Source organism: Mytilus galloprovincialis, chromosome 14 (assembly GCF_965363235.1).
Source record: "Mytilus galloprovincialis chromosome 14, xbMytGall1.hap1.1, whole genome shotgun sequence".
Taxonomy (NCBI): domain Eukaryota; kingdom Metazoa; phylum Mollusca; class Bivalvia; order Mytilida; family Mytilidae; genus Mytilus; species Mytilus galloprovincialis.
Window position 1 is genome coordinate 24,474,603 of NC_134851.1, and position 13,429 is coordinate 24,488,031.

General features: G+C 31.1%; 1 long non-coding RNA gene across 1 annotated transcript in view; it reads right to left on the reverse strand.

The window, feature by feature from the left end:
* Positions 1 to 442: 442 nt before the first annotated feature.
* LOC143058992 (uncharacterized) overlaps positions 443 to 13,429 on the reverse strand; it is a 115,517-nt gene continuing 102,530 nt past the window's right edge. Inside the window, exon 3 of the long non-coding RNA XR_012973323.1 lies at positions 443 to 519. This is a non-coding gene — a long non-coding RNA (uncharacterized LOC143058992). The remainder of the gene's footprint in view (positions 520 to 13,429) is intronic.

Consider the following 13,429-nt stretch of genomic DNA (forward strand, 5'->3'; position numbering starts at 1 on the left):
CCTTTTTTTATGTAAAAAATGGTAAAGTACTCCTCGGTTTATAGCTAATGAATGAGAAAACGATGGAAAGACACACAAGGATATACAAGAGTCATGGAAAAAAAACTTAATACATAGCAATGCGGAGCCCACCACAGACCTTGTGTACCTTGAAAGATTTAGCAGATTCTAGTTCACACGGAGCACCCGTCGTTTTACTCATGTAAGTACACATTCGGTCATAAATAGTCGATAGACAATTTCGACCATTTGACTCTCTTTAAATTTTGGTTAATAATAAAATAAAATTTGTAATTCAAAAGCAATAACTCCTGGTAGGAGTCAACTTTTTAATTCAACCATCTTGCTATTTTTGCAGATTATTTTTTTTTAGTTTCGGGCAATTTTTATGGTTGATGATAGAAGACATTGATGCTCGTTTGAACTGACCTTATAATGCTCTGATGTATAACTCGTTCCATTGCTGTGATTACTATGTGTCGTTGTATTGTTATGAAATTCCATATTGTAACTTGTTTTCTGTAAAAAAAAAAAAAATGTTATGTAATGGGCTTTTTTTAATGATGACGACACAGTATAATGACGTCCTTACAACAAAAACTACATGAATTCCGACATTAAGATGCCTTGTTAATCTTGTTGTACATTCCTTAGATTTGCATGCTTGGAGGTAAGACATTGATATCGACAGACTTAAGATACCCTTAGATATATATCAATACAAATAAAACACGTATAGATAGAGAGTTTCATCACATTTTACAGAACTAGTATCTGCTGACTTGCATTTACCAAAGAATGTATAAATTATACTTTTGAAATTCATTTTATATATTAACCTGGATCTAGTTTTACAGAAGATATTACCAATTGGTTGTTAGTCATAAACATTCAGTAATCTTAAGATACATTTTATCAATTTTGTAAGGTTTATTGGGAAACGCAGCTTGATGATAGTCATTTTTAGCCATGTCGTTTTAAGTCAATTTCCAACTTCTAAATTTCAATGTCCCTCTGGTATCTTTCCCCTCTCTTTTACATGTTTGAGGAGTTTTGTGATACACGAATTGCTTACAAACACAAAATAGCTGGATAACAATAGACTTATTCATTATGAAAAAGACTAATCAAATACAATGTGAACAAGTCTTTATTTTTTTTTAAATGCAAAAGCTGTGATTGGCGACACTCTAAACAAAATTTGCATCCCAAATGGTCTTGAACTTCCATTTTGTTTCTGTCTGTTACCTTTTTTTTATTTGATCGTCAGTGGTCAGTCTTTTAAAAACAAAACGCAAGCCTGGAGTACTTACATAAAATACAGACATCTTTGATGAGTTTATTTCAATTTCTTTATAAAAGAGTACTGTACCATGGAGGCACGAACTTGTTATCATATTATTTTTAATTTAACCGAAATATTCCAGAGAATGCAAAACGGCAAAGATATGATTTATTTTCAGTTTAATTAATAAAAGTGAACAAATCAGTAACGTGATGTTTTTTTATACATCGGACAGATTTAAAACAGATGTAATGAAAATAATTGCTTTTTCTTTTTGTTTCACGCTACTTTTGCTAAAGTGACGACTGTAAACAATAAAGATGAAACATGATCCTTTCTTATTCATAGATGTCATCCGAATGAAACATCTTCGAACGGAAAATAACTTTGAAGTAAAATAGAAAGTCACTGAATAAAACCCAATCACGAAACATTCTTCGATAAATGCAACAAACGTAAATGAGGGGAGTCTACAATTGTATTGCCCTTAACATGTGTTATCGCTAATGCTCGTTATAGCAGATTTCATATGGGGTTCATGACCTCAGGTTTACTATAAATTGTAAGGTCATCGGTTAATATAATTTTGATTCTTGCTCATTGTTATACGAAACTTAGCAAGGAAAGTCCCACGATACATTTGTTATACAGCTGACATAAATCTAATAAAAAAAGTCTTACGGTAAGCAACCACTCGGTAAATCAGCATATTTTTGAGAACTATTTATTTAAGAGAACTTTGTTAACACCGCATGTACCGCTGATACCGTCAAATTATGATTTTAAAAGAATCAAGTATTCTTACTTCTTAGTAATCTTAGTACTATAACATTTATACATGATGCTCAATTAAAAACACGTAGAAAGCAAAACAGTCTACTAAGTAATAGGGCACAGAATGTTAAGAACAAAAGAAATTAGAAAAGGTTAAATACAAGACATCTGTAAACACATTCAACAAAATGAAAGAATCCAGGTTTATACAGAACCCTACTGATAGCAAACACAATTGTCTGTTTTTTAAATATCCAGTTTACAATTAGTCTAGGAAATGAACATTAAAACGAGCTTTTTTAGAACTAATGTGCTTCAGATCAAATACCGTTATGTAACAATATTCCTTTGTTCCTCATTTGATACGACGATAACCATTACAAATTAACGGACAGAATCGGTATGCTAAACCTAGTAAACTTAGTTATAATTTTTTTTCAATTTGCACCTTTTAATCTTTTAAGGGGCTCCTGGGTATAAATCTTTTTTTTTTTCTAATATAGGATTTCGCTAAGACCTTTTATAAATAAACTTTATCATATACTTAAAAGAAAAATGAAATAAAAAAAATGGGGTCACCGTTCATTTAAGCTCACAATCTGCCTCCGGAAGAAGAATACATTTTTATTAATGTCCTTTTTTTCTGTTGAACTAATCGGAGAAATATTGGTAATATCGAAATAAAAAAGAATAACCTAATTACAGAAATCGCTTAAATTTTACAATTTTTTAGTTTATGTACAGCTTATTTGAAAACAATAATAAAAAAATATAGGTCACCGATGAGTTAAAAAAGATATTTCAAATTTAATGCCAAAAAATGGCATTTTTGCACCAAAGTGAGATAATTTGGAGCTTTTTCAATATATAAACATTTAAAAAGTCATCTGGGGCCAAACCAAATCGATTTGTTGGGTTGATTTTTGTACCATATCATAAAGTAATAACTAATAGTGTAATAAATAAAATTTGTAATGAAAAAATAAAGGTTTAATTTTTTGCTGAAATTTTTGTACCAACGAACCACCTTAAATGATACGGCTCAGACTTGATTAACAATGGTTTATGGCTTTTATAGATACACGGACTCATTAGTATCATTCTTCTAGATCCTGCTACACATGTGGCATCCGTCATTTTACTATGATAGTATAAACCCGGTTACCTTACTTATTTGGTGGGTGACATTCGTAAAAAGGGAACAGGTGTGTTATGACGACACGAGGAACATATCTGCTCTCATCTGTAAAAAATGTGTTAGAAGCTGACAATAAATCACCGTTATAAAATCTAGATGATGTTCTATAAGTATCAGATACATCCATGAATAATTAAGCCCGATTGATTTTATCTAGTGTACAAGATATCATGGGTATTTCAAAATGGGGAAAATCAATAATTTAGGGTAGAACCTTACCAAAATAGTCAAAACATAGTAATCGTTTTCTTTAAACTATTCACGCCTCTTCAAAACTGATTAACTTGTCGGTTGATTTTTGTTAACCAACATATTTTTGGTGGATATGTTTAAATATGTTAACTTATATTGGTAATTTCTACATCATTTGATCTTTGGCTGGCTGGAAAGTTGTCCGATCAGCAATCATCAGGTATGTTATTTATCTATATATAGTGTTGATATTTGTGTTTTCAGCATTACAATAGTTAATCGCTTCCTTGTCGCAAGTCTTTAAAAGATATCTATTAAAAGTAATCGCCAAAATATAGGAAAACGTGTTATGATTGAATCAATGGTTATATCTTCGAACTAAAAAATAATTATACGGCCACATATGTAATCCAAATTGAACATGTATTATATAAAATACAAAGGTAACAAAGAAACAGGCCGGTAACAACCGTTGCCGGATAGTTTTTCTGCACGAGTAGTCAGGTCAAGGTCCGAGGCGATAAGTTACAGTTTAAACTCCTTTATTTTTTTCATTTCCCTTCAACCGACATTTTTTTCAAGAAAAAAAATCAGGAATCTTATAATTTGATAAAAAAAAAGAACCATTTCAAGAAAAAGATGAATGTTGTACACATTTAAGACTTTTTAGAATGCAACTTCGTAAAAAAAGTAATATATTAAAGAAATATGTTAGTGGTAAGTAGGATAACGTTCAATTTTTATGGATGAAACGGAAAGCAGGGAAAAGGGGGGGGGCTCATTAATTTTAAAATAAACAGGCTGTGATCTTTATTTTCGATGAAAAAATGCAGAATGTGCCATTACATCCCCCCCCCCCTTAAAAAAAATTGTAAAAATCGCGCGTTTGTTGCCAAATACATGAATTTAACATTCAGTGGTGGGGGTTCTCGGGGGTTGGAACAACCCTTTTTTATGATCAATGGATTTAAATGGGGACATAAAGTCCCCCTCCCTTATTTGTCCTGGATTTGGACCTGGATCCGCCACTGATATAAAGTCGATAACAATATAAATGTATCAAAAGAATGAATTTCCTACTTCATTAGTGAACGAAATGTTTATGAAAAAATGGATTTTGTCTTTATATTATATAAATTCAAGAATATACTTTATTTATTTTTTAAATTCATGCTCGTCTCTAGATCTGCAAGTTTTGATCGGGATTAAACACGTGTTACATTATGATCCAATCGCAGCTTACCGCCCAAAATTGGTGACATACGTTGAATGATTTTCTTCTAGATTTGCTGCTTATTTGGACGTGTATTACATGAACACTTTTTGTTTATAGGATCAATCGTGCATTGGTGAGTTGATAGGGATTTTATCTTTTGATAAGATTTGATTTTTATTTATTTATTTCCTGTCTTATTTTTATTGAAATATACACGTCAGTATCATCATTTCTTTACTCTAAGTGTTGTCCAAAATACTATTCATGTCCATATATTGAAGAAAACATTTATTGACCGAATATTTTGCTTCATAAAAGGGGCGGTATGTTCTTTTTTGAGTATATTAACTATAATATACTTTTCAACGCTATCATCCAAATGTTTTTGTTTAAATTAGCACTATTTACGGTATTCGGAAAATCAGGAATCATGCAAAACAGTAACTTGTCACCTGCTTGACCATAATAATTTTTTTCTCGTAAAATTTGGGATCAAAATATCTTTTTTAGGAGAATCCATACCCCCCACCCTTTGAAGTTAAATGTCTAATCCCTTAGTGTACTGATATGAGTAGTATTTTACTGGAAATGTTTGAAAAAAGATATTGATGCGAACGTAAATATTTTGTTCAATAAAAAGACAGGAAATAAGTCGGTGAACCAAAAAGTTCAAATCTAATTGAAAGTTAAAGTGCCCATGAACTCACTGATCATGCACGAGTGATTCTATTCATAAAGTGTCCGTGTAACAACTAAAAAGATTCCATGTATCATCTAAAAAGAGTCCGTGTAACTCCCGTTAATGTACTGTTTTTCTATAGCTCTGCGGGGGGCAAAGTCGTACAACATTTAAAGTTGACGGACAATCAATACCTATCATATGCAGTGAAATGACTATAGTAAGTGCAAGACGATTTGTTAAATACACGATTTACATAAGAATCAGTTACACATGAAGACTGCCAACGTTTTTGTATATTAAGTATATTAATCTTATAATAATTATTAAATACAGAATGGCATTAGAATTAAACTTGTAACGCTGCTTATACATTTTATAAGCCAGTTTTATTCTCTTTCAAACGAAACAAAAATAGCCAAACAATGTGACGCATGATGAATAATTTCATACACATAGGCATTTAGTAAAAAAAGATAAATATGAAAATACGAAGGACGAACTCTTCGATTTAAATATCGTATTGATTCATAATTTCAAATACTGTATTGCGGACTGCCCTTCTGTTTAGAGAATTGATCTAATATCGTTGCTGGTGGATGGATAGTTCCTGAAAACATCATCAGCTTATTAATCAATATATCGCAATTGACACCAACGCCCTTCTTTTGTCAGGTTTGCCATTGGTGGCGAATGGCTAGTCCCCTAAGCTATGTTGACCTTGTGTGGCTTTGACTAGTTTGCGTTTTTCCTCTTTCGACATAAATCCTTGATTTTAAATTTCGAAAAACCAGGAAATATCTTCAGATACAAGTATTTTGCAAGTTATTTAATGACTAATTGTACATATCAAGTCTCAATTATGCTGCCGATTAGGCCACTTGCTAGCTGTCAAACTAGATGATACCTCATTTTTAGACATTTAAGAAAATAGCAGTGACAGAAATCACATGATATACATCTAAACCCTGAAAGAAAAAACTAAAACAAAACATGTTTCAAGCTGATATATATATATGTGTAGTTATTGCAACATTAACGATTATCAGTTAACTGTTGATGGAAAATAATTAACAGATTATACAATCTCTTATTCTCTAACATGAGTAAATTGAAATAACTGTTTTCTGTAAAAAAAAAATATTTATGAAGAAGATAATCATATGAAAACAAACAATTTGTTTTCTAACAGTTCCCTGATAAAATTCTGCACTTTTCACAATATTATAAAAAATTCGATAGCGTGATATAAAACAGTGACAGTATAAATTGTTCAGAAATACCTATGTATTTTTTTTTTTGTATGATAGACGCTTTGACCAAAAAAGCAAAATGGTAGATTTCTTTGTTGAATTTACCAGACAAATTTATGTTCAGTATCCGAACAGATTTGAAAATAAAAATACACAAACCAAAAACAAAAATAGAACATATCCTGATGAAACGTTCCTGGAATTAACTGATTCTGGTGTTTGTTTTTGACTCTTGAAATAATCATTCTAAAGTATTAGAAACAGAAAATTTACTAGAACATCAAATACTGTAAAAATAAAATGTTTAACATTCGAAATTTCCTTTATTACCGTGAAGGTGATAAAAAATTCACAAACAATTTCTATTATTGTGCTGTCCTATTTTCTTTTACGTGTTCATTTTTATTCTGTGCTTAGTCGCCACTTCGGTGTTGACATGATAATCAGTTAATATATGATCATTTTTATAAATTTACTGTTTGCAAAAGTAAGAATTATTCAAAATACTAAGGATTTACTTATCCCAGACTTAAATATCTTAGCCGTATTTGGCACAGGTTTTTATAATTTTTGGTTATCAATGCTCCTCAATTTTATACTTTTTTTTTTTGGCTTTCTTTACTATTTTGATCTGAGCGTTACTGGTGAGTCTGATGAAGATTAAAACGCAAGTATGGTGTATTAAATTATAAGCCTGGTACCTTTGATAACTATAAGCATGTCGGAATGTCTTATTGTAATGTGTGTTTGTGTATTTCTTTGTCCTCAATGTTCTTACATTTATTAGTACTGTTTTCCTGTCATGTAATGTTGTTATTTTAGTGTTATATTTATCTTTTTTTTTTAATTAAAGCGCGAGGTTAGGCTAGCCGCAATACCAGCCTCAACCAATCATTTTTTTCTTAAATGTCCTATACCATATAAGAAAAATTGTAGTTGTTATCTTCTACTTCGTTTCTGTGTATGCTGCATTTTAGTGTTTCTGTTGTGTCGTTGTTTTTCTCTTATATTTGACGTGTTTATTCTAGTTTGTTTGTAACCCGGGTTTGTTTTCTCTTCATTGATTACGAATTTCGAACAGCGGTGAACTACTATTACCTTTATTGGTTATATTTGTTCACATTCTAAATATATATTTATATTTATTAGATAGTTTGATAAAGACCAAAATTGGACTATAATGTGGTTGTCTATGTCCTATTAAATTGGATATCCTGACAAAGTGAACATTTTCACTACACGTGATGCATGAATATCAGAGTACGGTTACCTTTATGACGTAACATGAATCGATCTTTTGTAAACAATACTAGTCCCTTAGTTTGTTTGTTGTTTTCATTGCCGAAAGGTACAATTTTCACATCATTCTAGTAGCTTTGCCTTAATACGAATTTAAGAAAATATAAGTGTTAGTTATAAAAGGGGGACGAAAGATACCAGAGGGACAGTTAAACTCAAAAATCGAAAAAAAAAACCGACAACGCCTGGCTAAAAATGAGAGAAAACAAACAGACAAACAATAGAACATATGACACAACATAGACAACTAAAGAATAAGCAACACGAACCCCACCAACAAATAGGCATGCCTGGAACAAATCCGGTAAATAGTCTAATTTGGTAAGTCACATTCATGAAATGGAAGGGGATTGTAGTTACGATGTAAGGAACATATCCGATATCATAACATGATAACATGACAAGATTCTGACGTCATTTTAGAGACTTAAAACTATCAGATTAAGGAGGTTCGCCATCAAGTTTCTAAATAAGAAGCTTTTCATAACACTAGTATATATTGATAAGGGGTAAATAAAGGAACCGAAAAAACCCAAAAAAGATATAGATCAATGTGCTTGTTTTCAAGATATTAGGCATTGAAATTTTGGCGGTAAGATATACTCTCTAGATTTTGTTATAGCTTTATCATTGACAAGTTCAATTTCTCAAAAACTATTAGAAAATAAGATTTTATAAGCTTTTAACAGATGGCTTATAATTATACAAGTAAAAGATTTATCAAATTAAAAATGAGGGTCAATAGGCAAACATTATTAAGGTATTCAAATGTATAAAACAAGATGATTCCGAAAATCTGACACAAATCACAAAAAATGAAACGCGAACATCTTTAGAGCATCTTTAGATACCTTATTTACAATTAAGCGAACAGAGCACCGATATCGCCAAACAATATTTTTTGTAATAAATGAATTAATAGTCTATTGGTTAGACATGTCAAAGGCACGCAAAGATGAAAAATGTGGGATCAGTCGAGAACAGGTTAAAGCAACATATTCACATTATAATCCAATTATTTACACTAAATTCAATATTCATATAATATTTAAGTAATTCGTAAAATCAGGGTCCGTTTGACTAATAATAAGAGGCACGGAAGCAATAAAAATAATTTTTAATATAATGTTTTAATCCACATTCTTAAATTTATTCAAAGATACTGCTTTATTAGCTCAGTTTATGAAGTGCATATGAACTAAACGTTTTTCTCTAACTCACAAAATGATAGATCTATCTTATGAGCTCGATGTATGATCAACTATGAATTTACTTCGTTCAAAAAATAAAAAGGTTTTCCCTGAAAAGTACTTTTCAACACAAATGACGTGTAATACTGACGATAAAAGCCAAATTTGATACAATCCCTAATTACTATTTAAACTATTAAACGGACTGTGAAAAAAGCCGTGGTGTAGTGGGTAATACATCGGACTAATACCACAATGGTTCCTGGTTCTATTCTCAGTCCGGGATGCAAATTTCAGTGACTCAATTTCGACTCTTCCATAACACCATTTGCGAGTATGGTCCCGAGGAAAAGATAATAGTCCGTCGGAATTGGACGATAAAGGGCTGACCCGTGTTAAGAGAGAGCCATATCTCTTACACGTAAAAGACACCCTGGTAGATTTCGAAAAAGAGCAGGCTAATGCCGCTACAAGGCAGCACTTGCACGCGAGAAGTGGAAAGGGCATTAATATAAGTTACAAAACTTGTTTCGCAATCCACTCTAAATAATTATATTTAATCTAAACGAACTGTTGCTCAGTCCTTGGTAGTATTCGAGACTGGTGTACCAATAATACGTATGTGTATTAACTGTGTAGTGTATATTATAAAGTTTTTGTTAACATTTGAGCTTCACTTTTAAATGGACATCCAATGTATTGGAAACATACATTTGATGTAATTGAAGATGTATATTAGGTATTAGCGTTAGTTTGAATAATTATTGTTCTGGATTGGAACGGTTCATTTTTCAAATTTTTAGAAAAAAAGACATTTTCAACATAGGAGCCGACAACAGGCTTCCTACTCTCCAGAGTCTTGAGATATATAGAATAATTATGATACAAATGTAATGATATTATCCATTAGAATAACAAAAAAATATAATTTATATAAAAATAACTATTGTGAATAAGCAGATAACGAAGCATATGATTATCGTACTTATTAATAAATCGAACAGATGTATTCTGCAAAATTAAAAAACATAATATAATATAAAAAAAAACTGACCTTCCATTCAAAGCAAGATGAAAATCTACAAAACGACTAATTTATGTTGTATTTTTTAAACTTCTACTTCAAACACTCTAATACCACTTCTATTATACTTGTGGTATTGATTCGATATTGGTTGATTCAACTTACTTAAAAGAAAATTAAATCCATCTAAACAAATAAACCGCATACACAATTATTTCCCAGATGTCAATTTATCATGGTTTTTTTTCCAATTAAATGTTACTTGTAACAACAGAAATAAAGATTTTTTACGATTGTATCATATACCATCATTGCCGTTACGTCACCTTATGTCTACTTATTTCTTTTCTAGATTTACACGTTTTTGTTCAGTACTGCGATAAATTTAATAAAACATGAACATGCTAAATTATATCAAAATTATGTTTACTTATGACAGTTCAAATAGACACAACAAAGATATTGACACAAAACTAAAGCAAAGCAGCACGGACATCTCAAAAATAAAACAGATTAGTTTTGCTATTTAACATTGACGCGTAAATTCTTAAACACGTTGCCCTTGTGTTGCTTATGCACGGTAAATTGTCTGTTATAAATCACATTGTTTATTATGTTCGAAATTGAAACGAAAAAATACGATAAAGTTGCTTCGACATGTGCAAGGAACATAGCAGTAACTAGAGCTGTTATAAAAAGGTTACTATCATTTCAGTTAAGCATTGCTCACCAACTTCGAGATTAGTTTTGGGTTTTTTTTACTGTTTTATTTGAGCGTCTCTGGTGAGTTTTATTGTTGATGGAAAATATAATTCTTCTGTCGTACAAGTGAAAGAATTAGCTAGCTATAAAACTAAGTTAAATCTACTTTTTTCTACAAAAAGAAATGCCTGTACCAGGAATAGAACAGTTGGTTTGATGTGTTTGAGCTTTTAATTTTTCAATTTCATAGAGACTTTCCAATTTTCGTTATTTGGGTTATTTGTCTCTTGTGTACACGAAACACGTGTTTGATGTACATTATATAAGCCTGGTATCAAAGATAATTTCATTGATTGATTTAAAGTCGTTCAATATTGACTCTTAATATGTAGAACAAATATTAAGAGCTTTCTGCTAATATGTTTCGAACGTTTTTTGTCTATAATTAAAAAAAAACAACGCGTTTATTTTTTAGAAATGCTTAAAAAATTGAAAACAACACGTTGAATAATTGTATACGTCCGAATTGTTTTTCTGGATTTACCTTCATTAGGAACTCTCAGAGCCAAACATTTGAAATCCGAAGATGTATAAGTACAGAAACCGTTGAAGAGCTATATGACAAATATGCCTAAAATAAATAACCAAATGCATCTAAAGTCAATTGTGCCTGAAGGAGTTGAAACCTTAGTTTCTTTGTAATTTCAAAATTTATAAACGGACAATTTTAGAAAAGTTTGTTAAATCATATCAGTACCGAAGTACTGACTACTGAGCTGATGATACCCTCGGGTACTGATTGTAATAATCAAAATATATGTTCAATGTATTTGCTTCGAAAAACTTCTTTATTCTAAATAAATATTCAATAAATATCAAATGCAGTATTTAACTAAAAAAACCAACATAATTGACAACGCAAGGTAACACAGATAAACACACACTTATGTTCATTATGTTCAGCTTAGTGAATAATGATTTTTTAACATACTCTTATTCGAACTGAATCTATGTATACCCAAGCGTAAACAGACTGTCAATAAAATAATTAAATGACGAAGACATAATTTTCTGATTATCTTGCTTTCAGATTTATTTTTTTCTTTAAACGTAGAAACGGCAGACTATCGTTTAAGATTGGCTGTCTTATATGTTGTAGTATGCCTGCTTTAATTGATAATTGTTCGTGCTGATTTCCTGGTTTTCTTTCGTATTTCCTACTTCTTTGTGGTTCCGTCTCGATCATCGCATGGCAACTCATAGCATGCTAAATAAATTCGTTTTCCACACGTTTTAATTCCCTGTATTATGTTCGAAATTGAAACGAAAACAGTTTTCTATTCTCTTTTTAAGAATGTTCACACTCTAAAGTGCATGTAATTATCGAAATATTTGTATATGATCAAACAACTTTTTTTTCTCTTTTTAATACATATTCAATAGATATGGCAACTGCAATATTAGTATGATGTACCTTCAAATCTTGTCTGATAGAACATATTGGACAACGCAACTTACGACAGGTTAACATCAAACCAATATTCACTATGTTCAGTGACTAATGCACATTGAAATATTGTGACATGTCTTATTCGAATTAGATGTGTGTATGCCCAAGTGTAAACAGTCTGTCAATGAAACAATTAAAAACAGATATGAGGTAGACATGATGATCATTGTTCTAAATAATGCATCCAAGCTTAAGATTATATTTCTTCGAGCATGGAAACGAAAAAATATTATTTAATTTTGTCTGTTTATTTGTAAAAAAAAACGTTGGCATTTTTGGAAAATCTGCAATGACTGCTTTCTTGCAGAATAGTTTACAAGGACTTTTTCCTTTTCCTTATCTATTTCTAATAGTTTTAGGCGTCCAGTGACGTCTCAAAAGATGCGGTATGAGTTCTTTTTTCACGTTGAAAATTTTTGCGTAAACAGTTTACTATTTTTTCTTCTCTGAGGAATGCATGTAGTACATCGGCTTAACATTACGCCGATTAATCAATATTAATTGAACTTAATTATAGTGTTATATCAAACTTAAATAAATGTTGATGGTAAGAAAGAGTTATTAAACTTGATTTAGCTAAAAGTGCATAGTTTAAAATTTGTGTTCAAATTTAACTGTTGATAGTAATGAAATGTACCAGGATTATTTAATACGCACGCCAGACGCGCGTTTCTTATACATAAGACTCATCAGGTACGCTCATATCAAAACACCGAAGTGCTGACTACTGGCTGGTGTTCCCTCGGAGACGAAACGTCAACTAGTTGAAGAGCAATGAGTTCCCAAAATTCAAAAGTGTTGTGTAAATACGGCTGTGGTAATCTATGTCTGGGATAAGAAAATCCTTAAATTTTCGAAAAATTCAAACTTTTGCAAACAGGATTTTCTTTTATAAATGACCATAATAGTTGATATTCATGTCAAAAACCGAAGTGCTGACTTTTGGTTGGTGATACCCTTGGAGACGAAACGTCCACCAGCAGTTGCATAGACACATTGGTGTAAAAATATATCAAAGGTACCAGAATTTGTTTTAAATGCCAGACGCGCGTTTCGTCTACATAAGACTCATCAGTGACGGTCAGATCAAAACAGTTATAAAGCCAT